Source organism: Lygodium microphyllum, chromosome 3, assembly GCF_053477565.2.
Source record: "Lygodium microphyllum isolate KBCC chromosome 3, Lygodium_microphyllum_v1.1.10, whole genome shotgun sequence".
In the NCBI taxonomy this organism is placed as follows: domain Eukaryota; kingdom Viridiplantae; phylum Streptophyta; class Polypodiopsida; order Schizaeales; family Lygodiaceae; genus Lygodium; species Lygodium microphyllum.
In genome coordinates, this window is record NC_141137.1 from 137052437 (window position 1) to 137073623 (window position 21187).

Consider the following 21187-nt stretch of genomic DNA (forward strand, 5'->3'; position numbering starts at 1 on the left):
TCCACAGTGGCTTTCAACATATGCAATAGGACTCGGAACAATAGAGTTCAATATCACAATCGGAGTATTTGTTGGCTTTGACACTCTACTGTCCAGCATAACAGTAACTCCATCAGATATTATTGCTACAACTGAAAACAGAACAGTAATTGCGAGGCTACATGGAGATTTTGTGTTCTATACACAATTTCCAGTTTTTCCAAGTGTGTACTTGTCAAAACCAGTTAATTACGTGAGACGACTCTTGAATGGATCAGAAGGGCTTTTGATTGATAAGCTAAAATATTCCTTCAATGGGCAATTGTGTGATCACATTGGAACATTATACTATGCATTTTGTGATGAGTTAAATCAATGTACATAAGGCTCCAACTATTTAAGATTTCAAATTCAAGACTATATAGAGGAGGATTATGAAAGAGTGTTAAAGGGACTAAAACCCCGTTATGCAGTGATATAGTATGGTGTAGAGTTTGGTTTCAAGGATGAAGGTGCTTTTACACGTTTACCTCTACTTTTTTAAGATGTCATAAAATTTGTTATCACATTGGAATTCAATGCAGATGATGTCAAATTTATTATAAATAGGAGTCCAAGGAAAATCATATCAGGGGTCTCGTCAAAATTTGAAGCACTCTCACGAGATGGAATTGCAAAGCTGGTGGTGTCTAACGTTGGGGAGCTTGTAGCTGTTTTTTTATCTAGGTATGAATTGTTCAATTGGAATAAGGGCTTCCCCAAAGTTGATACTTAGCTTACAACCTAACAAACCAGAAACTTACGAGTTTGCTTTAACCACCACAAGTGATAAAGCTAGTTCAATAGAATGTGTAGCTAGGTTAAAGGACTCACGGGGTGAAGTTTTGGACAAGGTATCAACAATGGTCATGGTTACAGCAACAACATACATCATTGTATCAAAGTTTGCAAATAAGGACATAGATCCAATAGAGAGTACAAGCTTTATATCAAGTATATTGTCATCATTAATAAGCTTTCTTACAAGTGCTTTCAATGGTATTGCAAGCTTGGGGGAACGTCATTATTTCTTTGGAAATGTCATGAGAGGAGGGAAAAGAAGAAAAAAGGATATTAAGTGTGAGAGAGCAGTTGGAGAAAAGAAAAAAAAAACAACCATCGTGGAAAATGAATGCGCCTATCACGGGGAGAAAGAAGGAGGGGAAAAACGGTTACGAATGGGAAGAAGAAGAAGAGACGAGGGAGCAAGGGTCGTTGAACGAGGGGGGAGAGGGTCCATCTCTATCTGCCATGGCACACCCCAAAGAAGAGCTTTGATCTTGCCATGCAACGGAGGAGAGCATCATCCACATGCTGCCGTAGGTCCTGCCGACGGAGGACACGCTGAAGGCCATGGATACGTGGCAGGATCAGCTCCTGGCGGACGACGCCATGACAGAGAGAGAGAATGGCAGAAGTCGGCGATCTGCGGCTAAACACCACGTTGTCTGAGGAGAGGGGCCAAGATGGTGGAGAGAGAGAGAGAAAGAGCATTGCTGGCGCAGTAGCTGCAGCAGCAGCAGAACGTGATTAATAATGGCGACCTGTAGATTAACAAGCAGGAGATTAACGGCATCACGACCAATGGCGACATCAATGGAAATGGCAGGAGGAGGATTAGTGAGGCGCAACGGCCACAGCAGCAGAGACATATACATATATCACATTTGATATGGGAAAGAGGATGAAGGCGTGAAGAAAATCATGGTTGCCTTGATTGAAAAGGAGGTGCCTTCTTCTGCATGCTTGTTGGAGAGAGAGGGAGAGAGAGAGGTTCGCCATCACCGAGTTACAGGGACGTATCTGAGAAGGAAAAAGAATGATGCTTTGGGACAACGTCGAGAGCGTCTACAACCTCATCCCTCCTTCCCCTTCCTCCACTAGCAAGCACCGCTCTTACCCCAAATCCAAGTACAATGCAGAGGAAGATACATTCTTGACATATGCCAAGTTGAGGCGGTCCAAAGCAACATTTGGGCATCTGCCGGGGTTGCAGAATCCCCACACCGATGAGTTTCTGAAGAAGCATTCGAGGGTCAAACTTCGGCCATTTGTGATTCGGACTCCAAAAAAATACGCTTCAAGCCGCCCATTCCACACGATAAGCCAGTTCTTAAGCATCCCCACAAGGATTTTATCACTTCAAATGCTGTTGAGATAATCCATTCGACACCAAAGAAATTGCCGGTTTATGTGCGGCCATATGTTGAAAAGCCTGATTACGGAAAAGTTCCAAAGTATCTTGTGAACTATAATAAAGTTTTGAAAGAAAATCAAAGTAAAGCAAACTCAGAAGGATCTAAAAGGCAGGGAGTGGGAACTCAACCAAATATCAGGAGGTTGGAAGAGTTTGAGAAGCAAGAGCTAATTGAAGGGCTTAAGAAGAAGTGGTAGCAAGTGAATACAACATATCAGAAAACCTCAGTAACACTTGATACCTTGGCCAGACTGCAAGAGGACACGGTCTCCAAGGACGTGACGACGACCCGCGGGTTTTCCAAGTAAGTGCCTAACTGGTTTATCTAAAATAAATGATATGGCATGATAATTTCTTTAGTTTAATATTTTTAAAATATGTCTTTAAACCCGTTTTCTTATGCTACATGGTTGTTTGTATTTAGCTGAACTGGTTTTTATTTATTAAAAATCAAAAACAGTCGAAAACACTAAAAAATGACTCAAATTTATCATAAATAAACTTTTATAAAATTACTGACTGAAAATTTATAAGTTTTGATATTTTTTCCTATAAAGCTTATGAGTCAGGGAATTTACTGAATTTCTATAAAGATTTTTAAAGATGTTTTGTTATATTTAAAAATTAGAAAAGAGTTATATTTAGGGAAAAAGCATAGTTTTCCTTTACGTAAAATGTGTTATTTATTGATATAAACTATGGATTCTTAGTGAAATATTGGAAACAAAATCTTTGATTTGTTAGTGCATTTTTGTTGTAAGGGTTAAAGTAAAGAAATAATGATTTAATAATATTTTACTTAAGAAATGCTCGTATAAAGATATGGTGTTTTGGTTTTGAAAGGAGAGATTATACGCGGTGTGAGCATTTAGGAAACATTGGGAAGTTACAAATAAAAAGTTTGACAACACTTTATAATGATTTATAATGTTAGGTTGCAGTTATAAAATTTAGTTTAAATTAAAACCAAAATAAAATCAAATAATTTGATGATTGGATGGCATGGGGGAAAAAGTCTCAGCATCTATATTAAATTTTTACATGTTATTCATTTTACAATCAACTTCTTAAATATATGGAGTGGAGGGCTACTAGGACTCATTGATAAATTAAAGGGTGTTATGGGAATTTAAAATAAATTATGAATGTGGACATGTGAGAGTATGGAAGAACTTGTTTTATTCTGGTTGATGTTTAATAATAGAAAAGAAGGAAAGGACGTTATATTCGCAAAATGAATTAAGTACTTAAAAACTAATAAGCAACGACGAAATTTATATACGGAGTAGGAAACGTCTACCAAGGGAGATTAAAATTTAGGGGTTTATGGTATGTCAGAAAATTTGATTTGAATGTTTGTTTAAAATTAAACAAATAAAAAGAATTAATTTTAATCAGGTGGAGAAAAACATAAAAAGGAACTTTAAACGGAGATATACAAATAGATCCAAGAGATCTATATCCCTGAAACAACCTTTCCAAAGTCAAACATTAAAAACATTTCCTGGATAACCGCCACTAGCATGGCAGGAGAACATTATGAGGAGCTGCCTCTGAGAGATGAGGAGAAACCATAGTTATCTTAGGTTTAGCAATTTAGTGCCCAGTATAATTTACTGAAGTTTAGAATCTTTGCAGTTGGACTACTACAAACAACGTTGTAGATATTAGGGAAGGCTAAGTTGAGTTAAATTAAAACAATTAGTGCAAATAATCACTTGTTTAGTGCAACAACTCTTAGGAGTTGGCTTGTTAACCTGGGTAAAAGTGGCTTGGTCTTTGGCGAGTCATTTTTGGTGCGTCTGCCGGGAGCCAAGTGCGCTCGAACGAGTGATAAATCTTCCGAGGGTATTTTAGATCCTAAGTGTTATTTATGAGTGAATACGCAGTCTCTTTTCTAAGGGACTATTTTCCTAATTTGCCCCAGGAGTGTCAAAGAAAAGTGCTAGACTGGGCGAGAGATACGGAGTTAGTAGAGGGAGGCACATATTTTGGGCCACAATTAACTGTGGACGTTGAACAATTATCCTCTTGGAGCTGGGGTTATAACGACTGTGCGCAAACCATAGTTCTACTAGCGACACACTTTGGGTTAATAGACGCGGTAGAGATAAATACAATCAGTGTATCGTACCACTTTGATTGGTATTACCGCACAGCTTATCGGACGTTTAGAAGAGTAGTGTGGGATGACGTGTTGCCTTGGATACGTGTATCCAGAGGTTTAAAATTTGCTTTTGACACGAAAGACGTTAGAGAGGTTGCTGAAATTCTAGGTTTAATCCCCGAGCAAGAAGAAAAGTTACCTTTTGGGGAGATAGACCCAGAGCTGCCGACTATTTTGAAACTTCTAAGTGCGCATACAAGCGACAACCTAATTTTATAGCTTCAAATAAAACGAGCGTAATTTTGGAGTATGACAGTAACAGCTAGTTTTGTACTCGTGGATGAATTCAGAAGAGAGACGGAAGCAGCAAAACGAAGCTAGGGATCAGCGAGTTAGAGAACGAGCAGTGCGACAAGAGGCTTGGCTATTAGAAAGGCTAGAGAGGGTCAACGCATTGCTGAGTTTGGGAGTAGACGCTGTGTCTAACTCAACGGTAGAACCTCTTCAACCTAGCTTATCAACTGATAGAACACTATCAAAGGAAAGTGAAGCAGCTTCATATCAATGGGATCAAGTTGTCTCCAGTACTAGCAGTGTCACTGGGGAAAGAGGTAGGAAAAATAGTGAAACTAGGGAGAGTGAAGCTAATGCTACGGTCGGGAGTATTGAACTGCTCTTTGACTGGGATTTAGAGTCAAATTTCGGATTGCGTCAATTATTTAAGGAACCTCAGGAACCTCCGTGGTTTGATACTATCAACGATTTAGGGTTAGGGCTACTATTTAGAGAAACAATGGCTCGCAACCCAGTTAGATTAGCTGATTTCACGCAATTCGGGGGGCTATGGGACGAAGATCCCGATGCCCATTCGCAAAGATTTGAGGTGACTTGCGTCGCCAATGAGATAATAGATGACGACCAAAAGCTTCATATCTTCCCTGCAACATTAAAAGATGAAGCAGCGAAATGGTATGGGAATTTAGATGCTCAACATAAAGGGACCTATGATGCCTTATCAAGAGCTTTTCTAGAAAAATTTAGACGACAAGGTTTTCAAGATAGATTGGCTCTTCAACTGGATTATCTGTCCCAAGGAGCAACTAAAAGTGTTGAACATTATATTGAGCGCATGGAGACAATCATTCGTAAGATGAATCCTGCTCCTGACGATCCCACGCAAAAACGTAAGTTTATTGATGGACTTAATCCTGAAGTTCATCAGCATGTTAGTTTACAACGACCAGCTACGTTGGCAGATGCTAAAACACATGCTAGATGGTGGGAAGAAGTGCAGCTTAGTCAACAACGACGGAGAGATCTATTCAAAGAATCTCGGACAGAATATCCAAGCACTTCAGGTGGGGTACCTAAGAACGTGTCTTATGTGACCGTTCCTTTAAATCCCTCGGTAACCGCAAGCTCAAACATGTCGAGTGTACCTCTAAATCCGTACACTTCAATTCCAGCCTATATGATGCAGACAAGAATGCCTTCTATGCCGCAATCTCAATCTCCTTTGGATGAAGCAAAAGTAGCAGATATTATTGCGAAATCCCTAGGAAAATTAAAGGAGGAAATTATGACTGCAGTACAAGCACCTTTGAAGGAAATTTATTCGATAACGACACAAGGATCTAGTGCTCAACAATCATCGGGAAATTCGACTTCAAACCCACCTCGATCTAATATCTGGTGTGGTAAGTGTCATGGTTACGGTCATGTGGCTACAGAGTGTCCGACGCCTTCAAGGTTAATGCCCGATCATCCACCGTTTTGCTCTTTTTGCCACAAGACTGGTCATTTAGATACAAATTGTTGGCATAAATTAGGTCAAGAGCAACAACAAGCTCGTTCAATGCAAACGAATTACAATTACATGGATCGTAATAATAGGACTTATGAGATTGGACCACCCAATCAACCTTTTAGGCCACGAGGATTGCCCACCCAGGGTAGACCCCCAGTGCCTCGAAACAATTACAACAGTGATGGCAATCGAGGGAGAAATTCTCCTTTTAGAAGAAATAATGGAAATTTTCGTAATCCAATGGGACAAGGTGGTCAACAAAGACCTAGGGGACCAGTAATTTGTTATCGATGCCAACAAGAAGGTCACATAGCCACATATTGTCCAAATGCGCGTAAAAATCAAGACTATACTCCTCTTTGTAGGAGGTGTAGTGGTGAAGGACACTATGAAGAGAATTGTCCTAAGCGAGAGGATAATAAAATGTCTGACAAAGGGAAACAAACCTCTAACGAACCTTCAACGTCTGCTGCAAATTTAGTTGAAGTAGAAACAATAAGGAAAGATATTGGAGTTAAGTCAAAATTTATACCTCGTAAGGTGACCTTTAGGGCTGACCCTATGATTGGTGTTATTACTCGGGCATAAAAGCAACAACAGAAGGAGCAAGGTTTAGAGGAAGAGAGTTCACAATTAAACGGAGTAGTGAAGGATAAGTCTAAGGACATAGATCCTAATATAGAACTACCTGAATCGGATTCTCCGCAGCATTCCTCTGACCATCCATTATTACCTGTGCCCTTAGTAAATCCTAAGATTCAAGTGGGAGTAGCTCCTTTTCCTGAAAGATTGGTTCCTCCTAAGGAAGGGAGTAAAGATTATGTAGAATCCGTAAATAAGACCTATGATCTTTGGGCTGCATTAGAAGAAATATCATTGACTATTAACCTTCGGCAATTGCTAGAAATAGCGCCTGTTTGTCGGAAACAACTTTACCATAAATTAGTTCGGCGTCGAAGGAAGAGGATTGAGATAAACGCTTCTAAAGTTCGTGAAAATTCTTCCAAAGGAAAAACAACTAAGGATGTAAAAATAGTAGATTCATTTGTGGACCCAAGAGCTCCAGTTATCGATACTACTATTAATGGCCACTTGCTACATGAAGTGCAGTTAGATGGTGGTTCAGTAGTTAATTTGATGACAGAACAAGCTATGCAAGAATTAGGGTTGAAGGATCTAGAACCTACTCATATTGTTTTACGTGTGGCTGATCAAAGGAAAGTAACTCCTTTGGGGTTACTGCGAAATGTGAAATCTGTAGTAGCTGGATTAGAATTTCATGTGAACTATTTGATCGTTCGTTCGCAAACAAATATTTCATCGTATTCTGTCCTGTTGGGAAGACCTTGGTTATACCAAGCAAGATGCATTCAGGACTGGTATAAAGGTTCAATTGTGATTGGTCCTAGAGACGATAGGGTTAAGATACAAGTTATTTCAAAAGGATTTTTGAAAGATTCAGGAGATGAAGCAGTTAGTGAAATGGATGAGAGATCCAACAGTGAGTTTTATGATTCAGAAATGGAGGGGACTGATCATGAAGGGCCTTATGCCTGGTTATTTAAAACACCACACCCAACAGGAGCAGAGAAAGTAGAGGTCAATATAGTACATCAGCCTCACAAGGTAGAACAGATGGGTATTGGTGAGTATGCTGTAGCGTTTTCATCTGACAATGATTCGGATAGCGATATTACTCAGTGGTTATCCACATCCGAAGATACAACCCTCGACTGCTTAATGCTTTCAGCAGAAGAAGCAGAATATCTTGATGATTCGTTTGAAACATGTTTTCAATTGTCTACGGATCAAGAAGGAAATGATCAGGAAGATGTATTTTCTGCTTACAACAGGTCGGAAGTGATTTCTATGGATGAATTAGAGGAGGAAGAAATGCCTGAGTTAATGATATCTGATGTGGCTGACATTTCAATAACCTCTTCAGAAGGTATGGGAGAAGATGATGTTACTGATAATCATAATAGTATGCTGGAGAGTAGGATTTTAGAAGCTCTTCCTTATGAGGAAAATGCTTTACCCTTTGGATTTGGACAATTGCCAGATAGAGCTAAAAGGATTTATTACTACCAGCTAGAAGCGAAGGAAAGAGAAAGGAGTAGTAGGCATAGGTGCAAACCCTTACAAAGACCACTATCTCGTGAGGATGAGGATGATTCAGCTTCGGCTTTTAACAGGTTTTCACAGACTTCTCGTGAACATCATGGTAATTACGCTAGGATTATTAGAGAATTGGAAGAGGCATTGGAAGTAGAGCGTGAGGCAGCGTTGACTGCTGTAAATGAAGCAATGAAGAAGATTACTGAGTTGCAAAAGGAAAAGGCAGAGTTTCAGTTTAGAGAAATGCGATATCTAGATGAAATCTCGCTTTTAGAATTTTATTTAGAAGAAGAGAAATCTAAATTCAGTAGGGGTGAGTTACAGATGGACCAAGCGTTATCTATGGATACAAATTATTGGGAAGAACATGAAGACACTGATAGGTTTTTGGAAAAAAATAAATCTAAGAATATTTTTGAACCAGAGACTCAAGAGAAAAACCCTACAAATGTTCCCTGGTTGTGTCATTCTTTTAGGCGTTCGACCGGAATTGTGCAGAAGATTTATCGCTGTTCTAGGGGACCGATAATTGGTTATCAACGAGTCCAATCTGAACCTACTAAGGTTAAATTGCACAATATGCAAGCGGTGGTGTTGCCTCATCCAAAAGAAAGAGTAATGGATTTTACTATTTATGGGGATGGGCAAGAGCCACAACTTAGATGGTTTGAACCTGCAGTACCTAGAAATTTTGTGGAACTGAAACAAGTTATACATTATTTGGGCTGTCGAATTCAGGGCGAGGAGGATGAGAATCTACATTCATTAATTCTCAAGCTTAAAGATAATCAATGGTTTTGGAGTTTAGATGATCAGGAATGTCTAGAAAAGAATAACGACATTTTACGTCGATATCGCCGTAGGTTACATGCTCAATATCCATGTACTTCAGAGCAGATACCTAGCGTAATTGACTCTGTAAGAATCTCATTTACCTTGAAATCTCGTAAAAATGTAAATGTCAATAATGGCGATTTAGATAAATATGGAAAGAGATATACTGAAAAATCCTTTCCTGAGTTAGTAAATGTCTATGGAGTAGAAGTTGATGGTGCTACGCAAGATAACCTGGCTATTATTCCTTATAGGGCTTTACCCTTAGTAAATTCTGTGAATGTGGGAGAAGAAGCACTGGAATCAAGTACTAAGAATAACCTGCTTGAAAATGTATTGATGCAGATATCCGAAGATGTGCCCACAATTAAGTCACGAAGAATAGACTCTCTATTTATTGAAGAGCCTGAAGTTGAAGTAGTTAAGCTTAAAATGGCAGAAGGAAAATATTTAAATTTAGGAGACCAATTGGAATCGCCACATCGTGAAAGATTCGAAGAAGTCTTACGAGTGCATGTTGACGCTTTTGCTTGGTCATATAGGGACCTTAAGGGTATCAAAGCTGAATTATGTCAGCATTTTATTGATCTAGAACCAGGCACAAAACTTGTATGTCAACGTCAACGACGAACGAACCCTGTGTATGCAGAGTTAGTGAAAGCTGAAATTACTAAGCTTTTAGATGCTGGATTCATTTATCCTGTTGCATACAGTGAATGGGTATCTCCTATTGTGGTAGTACCCAAGAAGAATAGTAAGAAGATTCGCATTTGTGTCGATTATAGAAAGCTGAATAGCAAAACACGTAAAGATCATTTTCCTTTGCCATTTACTGATCAGGTACTTGATAAGGTTGCTGGTCATGAGCTGTATTCTTTCATGGATGGATTTAGCAGTTACAACCAAGTACTAATTCATCCTGAAGATCAATCCAAAACTACATTTACTACTGAATGGGGTACATTTGCTTATAGAGTAATGCCTTTTGGTTTGTGCAATGCACCCGCAACATTCCAGAGAGTTATGATTGCAGCTTATCAAGATTTTCTACGTCAATGGATGGAAGTTTTCTTAGATGACTTTTGTGTCTATGGTACGGCAAAAGAAATGCCTGAGTTACTAACGCAAGTATTTGAACGTAGTGATGAAGTAGGTATATCCTTGAATCCTGATAAATGTGTTTTTGGAGTACCAAAAGGAACCTTATTGGGGCATATCGTTTCTAAAGAAGGTATTGCCATGGATCCAGCTAAAATTATTAAGATTTCTGCACTTCCACCTCCAACAAATCTTAAGCAATTGCGTGGATTTTTAGGACATCTAAATTATTATCGGAGATTTATTTCCGATTTTGCAAAGGTGGCATCACCTTTGACAAATCTACTACAAAAGGATACTCCTTTTATTTGGGATGGTGTTTGCCAGAAAGCATTTGAATTTCTTAAACATAAGTTAATTGAAGGACCAGTACTCGCACCCCCAGATTGGACAAAAGAATTCCATATTCATGCTGATGCATCTATGTATGCTGTAGGAGCTGTTTTGTGTCAAGCAGATGATAATAAGGTGGATCATCCAATTTATTATGCGAATCGAAATTTAAGTGATGCAGAAAGGAATTATACCACCACTGAGAAAGAATGCCTATCAATGGTATTTGCGGTGGAGAAATTTCGTCATTATTTATTAGGGAATAAGTTTACTATATATGTTGATCATGAGGCGTTAAAGTATTTGCTTAATAAAGCAGAACTTTCAGGACGTGTGATTCGTTGGATGTTGTTATTCCAAGAGTTTGATTTTCAAATAGTTACTCATCCTGGTAGAGCTCATGTTCTAGCAGATCATCTATCACGATTATTAACATCAGACAAGGAGGAAGGTGTGGAAGATGATTTGCCGGATGCATCACTTTTTACTGTGGAGACACAAGTTCCATGGTATGCTGATATTGCGAATTTTCTTAGTACTGCTCGATATCCACCTGGTGCCGATAAGCGCAGGAAACGTCAGATATTAATGCAATCACGCTCCTATGGATTATTAGGGGGTTACCTTTATAAATTTTTTCCACGCGAAGGTATCTATCGACTTTGTGTAAGGGAAGATGAAGTACCAGTGGTTCTTAAGGCATTGCATGATGAGCCGTGTGGTGGCCATTTTGCCGGTGAATTGACTGCAAGAAAAGTTCTATTAGCTGGTTATTGGTGGCCTACTCTATTTAAAGATGCTTATTATTATTGTCGCAAATGCGATGTATGTCAAAGAACTGGTCGTCCCTCTAAGAGTTTTGCTACACCTTTGACACCTATATTAGCATTAGCACCTTTTGAGAAATGGGGAATTGATTTTGTAGGCCCAATTGATCCGCCTACTAGATATCGATCGAATCGTTATATCTTAGTCTGTACTGACTATATTACAAAGTGGGTGGAAGCGAAAGCGCTTAAAACGGATAAAGCCATTGATGTGGCTAAGTTTATGTATGAGAATATTATTACGCGTTTTGGTTGCCCACTGGAATTAGTAAGTGATTGAGGTTCCCATTTCTTGAATGGTCTTATCAGCGAGTTAATGGAACTCTATAAAATTAAACATCGCAAATCAACACCTTATTATCCCAGAGCTAACAGTCAGGTTAAAGTAACCAATCGCATTATATGTGGGATTTTAACTAAAACGGTTGCTTCCCACAGGCGAGATTGGGATGAACGTTTATATGAAGTGTTATGGGCCTATAGAACTACTTATAAGGTGACAGTGCAAAATACACCCTTCAATTTAGTTTATGGCACTAATGCTATATTCCCTATTGAGCAAGAGTTGCCCACTTTACGAGTAGCTCTATCATTACGACTAGGTGAGGTTGAATCTTTGAAACAACGGATTTTACAATTGGTAAAGTTGGATGAGGAAAGATTATTAGCTCTACAAAGTCTAGAAGCAATGCAAAAACGTCGTAAAGCATGGCACGACCAGAATATTAAAGTACGGGAGTTTAAAGAAGGCGATTTAGTTTTACTTTATGACAGTCGTTATTATAAATTTCCTGGGAAGCTTAAAATTCGTTGGTTGGGACCTTTTAAGGTGATTAATGTTTATGATAATGGTTCTCTTGATGTACAGGATATTAATGCTGAAAATGAGATATTTAGGGTTAATGGCCTGCGCCTTAAACATTTTGTGACTTAGGCTAGCTAGGTATAGTTAGGTTAGTAGTTACAATAATATTTTGTCTAATCCACCCTTGGATATCTTTTCTTTCTTGGGGGGGTTTTTTTTAAATGGGATGCATGTATGGCCTTTTTGTGGATGGATGCGCTTTACCCTCGTATTGATGCCGATAGTACTGATCCTGTTCATGCTGGACCTTACGATATTCTGCGTTTTCAGACGCATGACAGGTTTTTATATGCACCGAGAGGGGAGGCCTGTTGTGGTTCTTCTTTTGTGATTATTTTTTGTTTACAGTATCATCCATCTTTTGGTTGTAGGTCCTGTCAGCGGCATTTATTTGTGCGTGCTCAGCTCTTGTGTTGGCAGTGTCGCACATACTTTCGACGCTATGGTACCACTGCCATGCAGGAAATGATTGGCTATACCTACCAGCGTCATGATTATAATAGTGTTTTTTCTCCTGAGCGCGGCACTGGTCAGTCTAGGGTAGGTCGAGAGCAAGCAGAATTTGCGAGATATCGTTCCACTGTCTACCGCCTTACTCCATCTTACCATGATTTACAGACTAGTGTTCCCTGCCCATGTTGGGATTATATTTGTTGGTACATGGATGCGACCGAGGGGCATTCCTTAGATGCTTTACCAGTGGCCCCTATGCCCTACTATGATGATGCAGCTTCGGCTTTGCTCCATGATGTGATGGAGGTTCTTAGCGATGCACCTGATAGCAGATCTGTGACTTCTGATATGTCTACGTTAGAGGCTATTCTTGAGCATCCTATAGATGATAGTTTAGTTAATAGGTTTGACTTAGATGGAGTTGATGATTTCGGATTAGGATTATTGTTTTCACTAGAAGATCTCAGAGATTTTGAAGATTTTAGTCTTGATATTTTATTTTCTTAGTCTTTTATGTTTTTCTTTTATTCTACATTTTGAAAAAAAACACCAAACAAACAAACAAAAATATATATATCGTTTAAAAAAAAAAACATACAATGCTTTGAGTTATTGATATCCTGTAGGTTTTCATGCACTTTAGTTTTATTTTCCACGTAGTTAGGTAGTTAGTTGCACGCACGGTCAGGATATTCCTTTCAGTGCTGGAGTTTGGGATATTTAAGTTAGTAAGAAGGACAGTTCTCTATGTAAGACTGGTTATCAAGTGGAGAAATATACTGCTTCTTAAACAACTAAGCAGTGGGAGCGTTACGACAGTCTAGTTGATCGAGATTGTGACATGAGTATTTGATAATTCTTTTGTACATGAAGAAGTTTTATCTAACCCTTTAACATTGTACTGGCTAGTGTATGTTTCATGTGCAGATTTGACTATGATTTTGCGTTACACACTGTTGTATGTTTCTAATTGATTCTTGGAGTTGCAATATCCACAAACATACAAGGTTGTTTCATACCTAAACTTTTTATTTCATATTCATTTTGAAAAAATACATGAATAAAAAAATTGATGGAATGGAATTAGAGATGTCGAAGAAGAAGAAAAAAAAGGAAAAAACACTTAAGTAAATTACAGAGGAATTATAAATAAATATTTTAAACAAATATGAATGATATATATATACAATTGTATATGAAGTCCACGCACAAGGGATGGGACTTAGCATTAGGGAGTGATTAAAAAAGGGGGTGATGTGTGTGCATAACATAGTGAATTTCATTGTATGGGTGTCCGATTAGGAATCCTATAGAGTTTTTCCCTATCTTTTGGTCGCTTTTCTAGCGATATGTGGGATAGCTGAATAACAAGGTTCTCTCCACGAAATTTTGACTAGGAGTAGCGTGAAAGAAAGATGCTGAGCTGGTGAGTATTCTTTGCTTATCATTTGCCTAGGCAGAGTGACTAGTATTGTGCGTTAGATTAGATTCCTCGAGCAAAGTTGTTGAGCTGAAATGTTTGACCGTTCAATTAAGTGATGTCTTCTTAGCTTCTTAGTTGATCCTTTAAAAAAAACAACAACAAAACAATCCTTAAAATCCAATCCCAATATTAAAAGTTTGGAAGAGTCTATATATTTATTCTTTTAAAGAAAGAAAGAAAGAATAAAAACAAACAAGAAAAAAACACCCTGAGACTACAGGGTTTGAAAAAAACAACCAAAAGAAGATAACCATCGCCTCTGAGGTCCTGGTAGGCTGTAGGGATTTCCTTGACGGGTGCCCTGCATCCGATGCCTTGTATCTCTTTGGGGTGGGACCTTTTGGGAAAAAGAATCAATGTATATACTCTTTTGACATTTAAAAAAAAAACCATTAAAACATAAACTTAAAAGAAGAGCCTTGGACACTTAGCAGTTACGAACCATTGGCTGGTTGTTCTAGTAGAACATGGATGGTTAGCAGCTAAACCCTAGGAGTCCTATTTAGTGTTGTAGTATTAGTTTACCTTGTTTGGGTTCTTTGTTAAGTAACGACCTTATCAGTGATGCTATTTCAGAAGCAATATTTTTAGGAGGATAGTAGTGTGGCAATTTATTGCCTAGAGGGATTATTGTTGTTTAGCGGCTCTAGACATTTTCCTAGTTGGTATATTCTATGCAATGGATGAAGCTCTGTTATGCATTTCAGTGGGGAGAGTGAGTAAGGGAGAATGTTAGTTTGCATAAGTTTTTATACAATTTACTTGGAATGTTTGTATGGTTTGTGTTTTAATAGGACACCAACAAGTATTTTTTCCTATCTTTTTAGTGTCTACTAGTTGTCCATGTGCGGTTTTGCAGGTCATGTAGTTGTGCTCGCGAGGACGCTTCGCAATTAAGTGGAGGAGAGTATATTTTTTCTTTCAAAGTTTGGTAGTAGTGCTCGTGGTAGCAGTGTTCGTGATGCTGAATGTTCGTGATGTAGTTGTGCTCGCGAGGACGCTTCGCAATTAAGTGGGGGAGAAATGACAACACCTAAAAACATGTCATTTATTGCAACAATTTTTTGGCAAAACTGTATACAATTGACACCTTATTACTAAATTTTTACATGAATTCAATGCAGATGTGGTGTTCGTTGTTGCTGTCCTTGGAGACCATGTCCTTGCAGTCTAGCTAGGAGATGTGGTACAATGAAGTTCTTATACGAGAGGAAGGTGGAGTTTTAGACAAAATTTGATAGGTTTACTTAGTGAATCTCAGCTATGACTATTTAAAATTTTCCTGTAGGGATTATTATCACTTAGAGGAGATAAGACCTTGTTATAAATTAGGAGTCTTCGGGGGAATTTTAGACTTGACAAGGTCTTGACAAGTTGATAGGATATCTTAGTATTAATCTCAGGGATGGAGGATTTCATTAGTTATGCTACCTCCTACCTCCTAATGACGAAATTCTTTATGAAAAATACACAGCATCATGATTGTGATTATTGTCTATTTATTGAGACTGCAAAAAGTCAATTTAGCAAGAAGGTTGTTGGAACTCGACACTGTTTGGGTTTGGATCCACAGTGGCTTTCAACATATGCAATAGGACTGGGAACAATAGAGTTCAATATCACAATCGGAGTATTTGTTGGCTTTGACACTCTACTGTCCAGCATAACAATAACTCCATCAGATATTATTGCTACAACTGAAAACAGAACAGTAATTGCAAGGCTACATGGAGATTTTGTGTTCTATACACAATTTCCAGTTTTTCCAAGTGTGTACTTGTCAAAACCAGTTAATTACGTGAGACAACTCTTGAATGGATCAGAAGGGCTTTTGATTGATAAGCTAAAATATTCCTTCAATGGGCAATTGTGTGATCACATTGGAACATTATACTATGCATTTTGTGATCAGTTAAATCGATGTACATAAGGCTCCAACTATTTAAGATTTCAAATTCAAGACTATATAGAGGAGGATTATGAAAGAGTGTTAAAGGGACTAAAACCCCGTTATGCAGTGATATAGTATGGTGTAGAGTTTGGTTTCAAGGATGAAGGTGCTTTTACACGTTTACCTCTACTTTTTTAAGATGTCATAAAATTTGTTATCACATTGGAATTCAATGCAGATGATGTCAAATTTATTATAAATAGGAGTCCAAGGAAAATCATATCAGGGGTCTCGTCAAAATTTGAAGCACTCTCACGAGATGGAATTGCAAAGCTGGTGGTGTCTAATGTTGGGGAGCTTGTAGCTGTTTTTTTATCTAGGTATGAATTGTTCAATTGGAATAAGGGCCTCCCCAAAGTTGATATTTAGCTTACAACCTAACAAACCAGAAACTTACGAGTTTGCTTTAACCACCACAAGTGATAAACCTAGTTCAATAGAATGTGTAGCTAGGTTAAAGGACTCACGGGGTGAAGTTTTGGACAAGGTATCAACAATGGTCATGGTTACAGCAACAACATACATCATTGTATCAAAGTTTGCAAATAAGGACATAGATCCAATAGAGAGTACAAGCTTTATATCAAGTATATTGTCATCAATAATAAGCTTTCTTACAAGTGCTTTCAATGGTATTGCAAGCTTGGGGGAACGTCATTATTTCTTTGGAAATGTCATGAGAGGAGGGAAAAGAAGAAAAAAGGATATTAAGTGTGAGAGAGCAGTTGGAGAAAAGAAAAAAAAAAACAACCATCGTGGAAAATGAATGCGCCTATCACGGGGAGAAAGAAGGAGGGGAAAAACGGTTACGAATGGGAAGAAGAAGAAGAGACGAGGGAGCAAGGGTCGTTGAACGAGGGGGGGAGAGGGTCCATCTCTATCTGCCATGGCACACCCCAAAGAAGAGCTTTGATCTTGCCATGCAACGGAGGAGAGCATCATCCACATGCTGCCGTAGGTCCTGCCGACGGAGGACACGCTGAAGGCCATGGATACGTGGCAGGATCAGCTCCTGGCGGACGACGCCATGACAGAGAGAGAGAATGGCAGAAGTCGGCGATCTGCGGCTAAACACCACGTTGTCTGAGGAGAGGGGCCAAGATGGTGGAGAGAGAGAGAGAAAGAGCATTGCTGGCGCAGTAGCTGCAGCAGCAGCAGAACGTGATTAATAATGGCGACCTGTAGATTAACAAGCAGGAGATTAACGGCATCACGACCAATGGCGACATCAATGGAAATGGCAGGAGGAGGATTAGTGAGGCGCAACGGCCACAGCAGCAGAGACATATACATATATCACATTTGATATGGGAAAGAGGATGAAGGCGTGAAGAAAATCATGGTTGCCTTGATTGAAAAGGAGGTGCCTTCTTCTGCATGCTTGTTGGAGAGAGAGGGAGAGAGAGAGGTTCGCCATCACCGAGTTACAGGGACGTATCTGAGAAGGACAAAGAATGATGCTTTGGGACAACGTCGAGAGCGTCTACAACCTCATCCCTCCTTCCCCTTCCTCCACTAGCAAGCACCGCTCTTACCCCAAATCCAAGTACAATGCAGAGGAAGATACATTCTTGACATATGCCAAGTTGAGGCGGTCCAAAGCAACATTTGGGCATCTGCCGGGGTTGCAGAATCCCCACATCGATGAGTTTCTGAAGAAGCATTCGAGGGTCAAACTTCGGCCATTTGTGATTCGGACTCCAAAAAAATACGCTTCAAGCCGCCCATTCCACACGATAAGCCAGTTCTTAAGCATCCCCACAAGGATTTTATCACTTCAAATGCTGTTGAGATAATCCATTCGACACCAAAGAAATTGCCGGTTTATGTGCGGCCATATGTTGAAAAGCCTGATTACGGAAAAGTTCCAAAGTATCTTGTGAACTATAATAAAGTTTTGAAAGAAAATCAAAGTAAAGCAAACTCAGAAGGATCTAAAAGGCAGGGAGTGGGAACTCAACCAAATATCAGGAGGTTGGAAGAGTTTGAGAAGCAAGAGCTAATTGAAGGGCTTAAGAAGAAGTGGTAGCAAGTGAATACAACATATCAGAAAACCTCAGTAACACTTGATACCTTGGCCAGACTGCAAGAGGACACGGTCTCCAAGGACGTGACGACGACCCGCGGGTTTTCCAAGTAAGTGCCTAACTGGTTTATCTAAAATAAATGATATGGCATGATAATTTCTTTAGTTTAATATTTTTAAAATATGTCTTTAAACCCGTTTTCTTATGCTACATGGTTGTTTGTATTTAGCTGAACTGGTTTTTATTTATTAAAAATCAAAAACAATCGAAAACACTAAAAAATGACTCAAATTTATCATAAATAAACTTTTATAAAATTACTGACTGAAAATTTATAAGTTTTGATATTTTTTCCTATAAAGCTTATGAGTCAAGGAATTTACTGAATTTCTATAAAGATTTTTAAAGATGTTTTGTTATATTTAAAAATTAGAAAAGAGTTATATTTAGGGAAAAAACATAGTTTTCCTTTACGTAAAATGTGTTATTTATTGATATAAACTATGGATTCTTAGTGAAATATTGGAAACAAAATCTTTGATTTGTTAGTGCATTTTTGTTGTAAGGGTTAAAGTAAAGAAATAATGATTTAATAATATTTTACTTAAGAAATGCTCGTATAAAGATATGGTGTTTTGGTTTTGAAAGGAGAGATTATACGCGGTGTGAGCATTTAGGAAACATTGGGAAGTTACAAATAAAAAGTTTGACAACACTTTATAATGATTTATAATGTTAGGTTGCAGTTATAAAATTTAGTTTAAATTAAAACCAAAATAAAATCAAATAATTTGATGATTGGATGGCATGGGGGAAAAAGTCTCAGCATCTATATTAAATTTTTACATGTTATTCATTTTACAATCAACTTCTTAAATATATGGAGTGGAGGGCTACTAGGACTCATTGATAAATTAAAGGGTGTTATGGGAATTTAAAATAAATTATGAATGTGGACATGTGAGAGTATGGAAGAACTTGTTTTATTCTGGTTGATGTTTAATAATAGAAAAGAAGGAAAGGACGTTATATTCGCAAAATGAATTAAGTACTTAAAAACTAATAAGCAACGACGAAATTTATATACGGAGTAGGAAACGTCTACCAAGGGAGATTAAAATTTAGGGGTTTATGGTATGTCAGAAAATTTGATTTGAATGTTTGTTTAAAATTAAACAAATAAAAAGAATTAATTTTAATCAGGTGGAGAAAAACATAAAAAGGAACTTTAAACGGAGATATACAAATAGATCCAAGAGATCTATATCCCTGAAACAACCTTTCCAAAGTCAAACATTAAAAACATTTCCTGGATAACCGCCACTAGCATGGCAGGAGAACATTATGAGGAGCTGCCTCTGAGAGATGAGGAGAAACCATAGTTATCTTAGGTTTAGCAATTTAGTGCCCAGTATAATTTACTGAAGTTTAGAATCTTTGCAGTTGGACTACTACAAACAACGTTGTAGATATTAGGGAAGGCTAAGTTGAGTTAAATTAAAACAATTAGTGCAAATAATCACTTGTTTAGTGCAACAACTCTTAGGAGTTGGCTTGTTAACCTGGGTAAAAGTGGCTTGGTCTTTGGCGAGTCATTTTTGGTGCGTCTGCCGGGAGCCAAGTGCGCTCGAACGAGTGATAAATCTTCCGAGGGTATTTTAGATCCTAAGTGTTATTTATGAGTGAATACGCAGTCTCTTTTCTAAGGGACTATTTTCCTAATTTGCCCCAGGAGTGTCAAAGAAAAGTGCTAGACTGGGCGAGAGATACGGAGTTAGTAGAGGGAGGCACATATTTTGGGCCACAATTAACTGTGGACGTTGAACAATTATCCTCTTGGAGCTGGGGTTATAACGACTGTGCGCAAACCATAGTTCTACTAGCGACACACTTTGGGTTAATAGACGCGGTAGAGATAAATACAATCAGTGTATCGTACCACTTTGATTGGTATTACCGCACAGCTTATCGGACGTTTAGAAGAGTAGTGTGGGATGACGTGTTGCCTTGGATACGTGTATCCAGAGGTTTAAAATTTGCTTTTGACACGAAAGACGTTAGAGAGGTTGCTGAAATTCTAGGTTTAATCCCCGAGCAAGAAGAAAAGTTACCTTTTGGGGAGATAGACCCAGAGCTGCCGACTATTTTGAAACTTCTAAGTGCGCATACAAGCGACAACCTAATTTTATAGCTTCAAATAAAACGAGCGTAATTTTGGAGTATGACAGTAACAGCTAGTTTTGTACTCGTGGATGAATTCAGAAGAGAGACGGAAGCAGCAAAACGAAGCTAGGGATCAGCGAGTTAGAGAACGAGCAGTGCGACAAGAGGCTTGGCTATTAGAAAGGCTAGAGAGGGTCAACGCATTGCTGAGTTTGGGAGTAGACGCTGTGTCTAACTCAACGGTAGAACCTCTTCAACCTAGCTTATCAACTGATAGAACACTATCAAAGGAAAGTGAAGCAGCTTCATATCAATGGGATCAAGTTGTCTCCAGTACTAGCAGTGTCACTGGGGAAAGAGGTAGGAAAAATAGTGAAACTAGGGTGTTATGGGAATTTAAAATAAATTATGAATGTGGACATGTGAGAGTATGGAAGAACTTTTTTTATTCTGGTTGATGTTTAATAATAGAAAAGAAGGAAAGGACGTTATATTCGCAAAATGAATTAAGTACTTAAAAACTAATAAGCAACGACGAAATTTATATACGGAGTAGGAAACGTCTACCAAGGGAGATTAAAATTTAGGGGTTTATGGTATGTCAGAAAATTTGATTTGAATGTTTGTTTAAAATTAAAAAAATAAAAAGAATTAATTTTAATCAGGTGGAGAAAAACATAAAAAGGAACTTTAAACGGAGATATACAAATAGATCCAAGAGATCTATATCCCTGAAACAACCTTTCCAACGTCAAACATTAAAAACATTTCCTGGATAACCGCCACTAGCATGGCAGGAGAACATTATGAGGAGCTGCCTCTGAGAGATTAGGAGAAACCATAGTTATCTTAGGTTTAGCAATTTAGTGCCCAGTATAATTTACTGAAGTTTAGAATCTTTGCAGT

At 38.4% G+C, this 21187-nt stretch overlaps 2 pseudogenes; both read left to right on the top strand.

Moving 5' to 3' along the window:
• The first annotated feature begins 1840 nt into the window (after positions 1 to 1840).
• LOC148038937 (uncharacterized) lies at positions 1841 to 16460 on the top strand (annotated as a pseudogene).
• Positions 16461 to 17548: 1088 nt separating this feature from the next.
• Positions 17549 to 18231, top strand: LOC148038938 (uncharacterized; annotated as a pseudogene).
• Positions 18232 to 21187: the final 2956 nt, after the last annotated feature.